Source organism: Cebus imitator, unplaced genomic scaffold (genome assembly GCF_001604975.1).
Source record: "Cebus imitator isolate Cc_AM_T3 unplaced genomic scaffold, Cebus_imitator-1.0 Scaffold59, whole genome shotgun sequence".
NCBI classification, from domain to species: domain Eukaryota; kingdom Metazoa; phylum Chordata; class Mammalia; order Primates; family Cebidae; genus Cebus; species Cebus imitator.
This window is the reverse complement of record NW_016107374.1, coordinates 4,612,419-4,618,778: the sequence shown is the minus strand read 5'-3', so window position 1 is coordinate 4,618,778 and position 6,360 is coordinate 4,612,419.

Here is a 6,360-nt window from a genome sequence, read left to right as displayed (position 1 = left end):
GCTTTATGTATCTGAGTGCTCCTGTATTGGGTGCATATATATTTATGATAGTTAGCTCTTCTTTTTGCCTTGATCTTTTTATCATTATATAATGCCCTCCTTTGTCTCTTTTGATCTTTGTTGGTTTAAAGTCCTTTTTATCAGAGACTAGGATTGTAACCCCTGCTTTTTTTGCTCTCCATTTGCTTGGTAAATCTTTCTTCATCCCTTTATTTTGAGCCTGTATGTGTCTTTGCACGTGAGACGGGTCTCCTGAATACAGCATACCAATGGGTCTTGACTTTTTATTCAATTTGCCAGTCTGTGTCTTTTGATTGGGGCATTTAGCCCATTTATATTTAAGGTTAATGTTGTTATGTGTGAATTTCATCCTGCCACTTTGATATTAGCTGGTTGTTTTGCCTGTTAGTTTACACAGTTTCTTCATTGTGTTGATGGTCATTACCATTTGGTACGTTTTTGCAGTGGCTGGTACTGGTTGTTCCTTTCCATGTTTAGTGCTTCCTTCATATCACCACCAATTCCACAGAAATACAAACTACCATCAGAGATCACTACAAACAACTCTGCACATAAACCAGTACATCTACAAGAAATGGATAAATTCCTTGATACTTACACCCTCCCAAGGCTAAACCAGGAAGAAGTTGAATCCCTGAATAGTCCAATAACAAGGTCTGAAGTTGAGGTAGCAATTAATAGCCTACCAACCAAAAAATGTCCAGCTCCAGACAGGTTTATAGCTGAATTCTACCAGACATACAGAGAGGAGCTGGTACAGTTCCTTCTGAAACTATTCCAAACAATACAAAAAGAGGGAATCCTCCCTAACTCATTTTATGAGACCAACATCATCCTGATACCAAAAACTGGCAGAGACACAGTGAAAAAAGAAAATTTCAGGCCAATATGTGAAAATCTTCAATAAAATACTGGCAAACTGGATGCAGCAGCACTTCAAAAAGTTTATCCACCATGATCAAGTAGGCTTCATTCTGGGGATGCAAGGCTGGTTCAACATATGCAAATCTATGAACGTAATTCACCACATAAACAGAACCAAAGACAAAAACCACATGATTATCTCAATAGATGCAGAGAATGCCTTCGACAAAATTCAGCAGCCCTTTATGCTAAAAAACTCTCGATAAATAGGTACCGATGGAACATGTCTCAAAATAATAAAACCTATTTATGACAAATGGACAGCTAATATCATACTGAATGGGCAAAAACTGGAAGCATTCCCTTTGAAAACTGGCACTAGCCAAAGATGCCTTTTCTCACCATTCCTATTCAATATAGTATTGGAAGTTCTAGCCAGAGCAATCAGGCAAGAAAAAGAAATAAAGGGTATTCAATTAGGAAAATAGAAAGTCAAATTGTCTCTATTTGCAGATGACATGATTGTATATTTAGAAGACCCCATCTTCTCAGCCCAAAATCTCCTTAAGTTGATAAGCAACTTCAGCAAAGTCTCAGGATACAAAATCAACATGCAAAAGTCACGAGTATTCATATACACCAGTAACAGACAGAGAGCCAAATCATGAGCAAACTCCCATTCACAATTGCTACAAAGAGAATAAAATACCTAGGAATACAACTAACAAAGGTTGTGAAGGACTTCTTCAAGGAGAACTACAAACCACTGCTCAAGGAAATAAGAGAGGGCATAAACAGATGGAAAAACATTCCATGCTCATGGTTAGGAAGAATCAATGCCATGAAAATGGGCATACTGCCCAAAGTAATTTATAGGTTCAATGCTAATCCCCATCAAGCTACCATTGACCTTCTTCCTAGAACTGGAAAAACCCACTTTAAACTTCATATGGAACCAAAAAAGAGCCTACATAGTCAAGACAATCTTAAGCAAAAAGAATAAAGCTGGAGGCATCACACTACCTGATTTCAAACTATAATACTAGGCTACAGTAACCAAAACAGCATAATACTGGTACCAAAACAGAGATATAGACCAATGAAACAGAACAGAGGCCTCGGAGGCAACACAACATATCTACAACCATCCGACGTTTGACAAACATGAAAAAAACAAGCAATGGGGAAAGGATTCCTTGTTTAATAAATGGTGTTGGGAAAACTGGTAGCCATGTGAAGAAAGCAGAAACTGGACCCCTTCCTGACACCTTACACTAAAATTAACTCCAGATAGATTAAAGATTTAAATGTAAGACCTAATACCATGAAAACCTAGACAAAACCATTCAGGACATAGGCACAGGCAAGGACTTCATGACTAAAACACCAAAAGCATTGGCAACAAAAGCCAAAATAGACAAATGGGATCTAATTAAACTTAAGAGCTTTTGCACAGCAAAAGAAAGAATCATTAGAGTGAACTGGCAACCAGCAGAATGGGAAAAAATCTTTGCAAGCTACCCATCTGACAAAGGGCTAATATCCAGAATCTCCAAAGAACTAAACAAATTTAAAAAACAACCCTATCAAAAAATGGGTGAAGGATATGAACAGGCACTTTTCAAAAGAAGACATTTATGTGGCCAACTAACATGATAAAATGCTCATCATCACTGGTCATTAGAGAAATGCAAATCAAAATCACATTGAGATACCATCTCATGTCACTTAGAATAGTGATCTTTAAAAAATCTGGAGACAACAGATGCTGGAGAGGATGTGGAGAAATAGGAATGATTTTACACTGTTGGTGGGAGTGTAAATTAGTTCAACCATTGTGGACGACAGCGTGGTGATTCCTCAAGGATCTAGAAATAGAAATACCATTTGACCCAGCAATCCCATTACTGGGTATATACCCAAAGGATTATAAAGTGATCTATTATAAAGACACATGCACATGATTCTGTCACTGCTTACAATAGCAAAGACCTGGGACCAACCCAAATCCCATCAAGGATAGACTTAATAAAGAAAATGTGGCACATATACACCATGAAATACTATGCAGCCATAACAAAGGATGAGTACATGTCCTTTGCAGGGACATGGTTGAATCTGGAAACCATCATTATTAGCAAGCTGTCACAAGAACAGAAAACCAAACACCCCATGCTCTCACTCATAAGTGAGTGTGAACAATGAGAACACATGGACACAGGGAGGGAAACATCGGATACTGGGGTCTGTTGGGAGGTGGAGGGCTAGGGGAGGGATAGCAGGGGGTGGAGAGATTAGGGAGGGATAAAATTAGGAGAAATGCCTAATTTAGGTGACAGGGGATGGAGGCAGAAAACCACCATGGCCTGTGTATACCTATGTAACAATCCTGCAAGATCTGCATGTGTGCCCCAGAACTTATTATTTTTTTTGAAAAAGCTATCTGAGAACTCTTCCTCCAGACTCTTCAGTATCTCATTGTCTTCAACACAGTACTCCAGGCAACCACTCTCAATTGATGGGGCTTGACATGTAAACAAAGCTGATTTACCAATCCTAACCTAGGCCGATTGGCTTTCGTTCTTGAACATTCTAGGTTTTCACTATGTTTACATGCCTTTGAATGTTGGCCATTTTGCCCAGGATTCCCTTGTCTCTGCATAACTAAGCCCCATTCATTCTTCAAGACTTTTAATATAGCTCAAGTTTCTACAGAGTAGCCACACAATTATAAAATCACAGAATGTTTCTGGAGTTAATTTGAAATCCTGTATGATAGCTTTTCCTGATGGCTCAGACTTGGTTAGCTGTTCTTTGTCCTAATCTCATATAGTATATATTACCTGAGTATAATTGCAGCCAATATATTTTTTAGCTCATCATTAATAAAGGTTTGCATATCCTGTCTCTACAACTAGATTCTTGAGGGTAGCAGACAGATCTGAGTTCAAATCCTGTTTTTGCCACTTCCTCTCAAAGTGACCTTAACTTCACTGAAGGTCAGGTTCCTTTATATGTGAAATGAAGAGGCCAATAAAACCTACCTCTTGGAGTCTGTTGTGTCTATTCAATGCATGTAAATTCCTTAGCCCATTTTATGGTAAATAGTAAGGGCAAAATATAAGTTGCATTCTGTGTAGAACACAGTGAGGTGCAGAGCCTTGAAACCAAAGTCCCAATTTTAAGCCAGCTTTGGCCTTTTATTTGCTTGAGGAAGTCACTTCTGAGTTTTATCCTGCTTATTTATAAAATGAGCTTTGTGGCATTAGTCTTTGGTTGGCTCTCACTTGGATTTGCAGTATAAATGCAATCAGGTAGGTGAAAGCAGAGGCAATATTAAAAATATTTAGCAATCTAGATGGAATAGGGATGGACAAGTTGGAGCAGATGTCAGCAGATGTTGGCTATAACAATTAAAACAGCCACTTTGAATAGTCTCCCTTGGTAAAGGCATTCTAGAAAGTGTGAAGCACTGCTCAGACGGGAACAGTTCTAGTTGTCATTTATCCATGGGTAAATTGAATACAGAATAGTTTCCCAAAATGATAGATATCTCATAATATTATGGGCACCTCAAATAAGGCTGGCTCAAGAAGGACAGTCAGTTGAAAGTAACAGAATTCTAATGCAACAGGGTTCAATGGAAAGGAATTGATAGGCTCAAGTTACTGAAAAAAAAAAATTAGTGGTGTATTTAAATTTAGGTATGGCTTCATACAAGGGCTCAAATTATACATTCAGGACTTCATTTTATCCCGTTGCCTATTGAGTCCTACTTTTCCCTGTATGGGCTCCATCATCTGGAGGTTTTCCCTTTGTAATAATGTGACAAGATGATACTAACCTTTCCAGATTTGTGTGCTATTCTTCTAGCCTGAAGTAAAACAGAAAAGGAACTCACCCCCCTCCCCTGGTAGTTGCAACAAAAGACTTGGAATTAAGCCTCTCACTTCTCTCATTGGCTATCAGTTGTCATGTGCCCATCTTTGGCCCAATCACTAATGGAATGCTCTGACTGGCAGGGTCTGCTTCATATGTATATTGGTGGGAAAGGTTCATGCCCACAGAAGGGTAAAATGGATCCTAGCCAGACTTTAAAAACAGGCTTCTACAGCCGTGGCTTACTGCAAAAGCACCAGAGAATTGCAAGATGGCACTGTCCCTATGCAGGCTTCTTCACTCCGAATTTGTCATGAATACATAGCTCTCAGATTAAAACAAAGGGTATTGTGTCTGTATTCTTTTCTCTAAGAAGCCATCTAGTCTGTGCGGCTCTGCTTCCACTCATTAGTACATGAGAACACTGATCTGTCATCCCACTTCCTTGTTGCACACAGAGGACAGCATGGAGCAGATGCTTTAGGGTAGGGTGTTGGTGAGTTATGCTGGCTGATGTCACATGGGTTTGGCAGGCTCTCTACAACTGCATTTTCAAAGTCTTGGAATCATGAAGGAAAGGAGAAACCACAACGTGACCATCCAGGCATTTCTTTCTTTCTCCTTATTTTTCCTGAAAGTCCTAGTACTTCCAGGGACATTTAATCCTTATGTTTTTGTTTAATTTTCAGTCTACTTAGGTCACCAAAATGCAGCCTATAAAGAGCCATTTGATGTCCAGGAAGAATTATGAGCTTGTGTAAAAGCCTCTTAAAATGTGTTTGTATGCCCGTGCATGTGCGTGTGAGTGAATGTGTGTATGCATGTGAGTTCTTAAGTTTTACTCCTTCAAAGCTTTGCATTTCACTGGATTTGAACTCACCAGAAAGTAAGATTCAAAGCTCACAGAAAAATCTACTGAGACTCTACTTCCTTTTTCAGAGTCATGCATGAATAATAGAAGCATAATGCATACTTCCTCATACCCGTACAATCAATGGTGTCGATGTCACTTTAAATGACAAATTTTAGGTAACTAGTTCTATACTCACTGCCTGTATTTTATTACCTCCCACTCTTAATCCCCTCCAGTCTGGCTTACGTTTCTATCTGGACACTCAAACTTGTCTCCAGGCAGTCCTTGAGGACCTCCATGATATTGCCGAATTCAGTGGGGATGTTGGAGTACTCACTGTACTTGACTATCTAATGTGTATTTTCACTGCTCATTATGTTATTCCTCAGCGGCATTTCACACAGTTGAGTACTCTCCTCTCTTGATATGCTTCCTCACTTCATGTATTACTCCATTCTCACATTGCCGCAAAGAAATACCTTAGACTGGGTAATTTATTATTTACTTATTTTTTATTGCATTTTAGGTTTTGGGGTACATGTGAAGGACATGCAAGATTGTTGCATAGGTACACACATGGCAGTGTGATTTGCTGCCTTCCTCCCCTTCGCCTATATCTGGCATTTCTTCCCATGCTATCTCTCCCCACCTCCCCACCCCCCACTGTCCCTCCCCCATTTCCCCCCAACAGACCCCAGTGTGTAGTGCTCCCCTCCCTGTGTCCATGTGTTCTCATTGTTCAA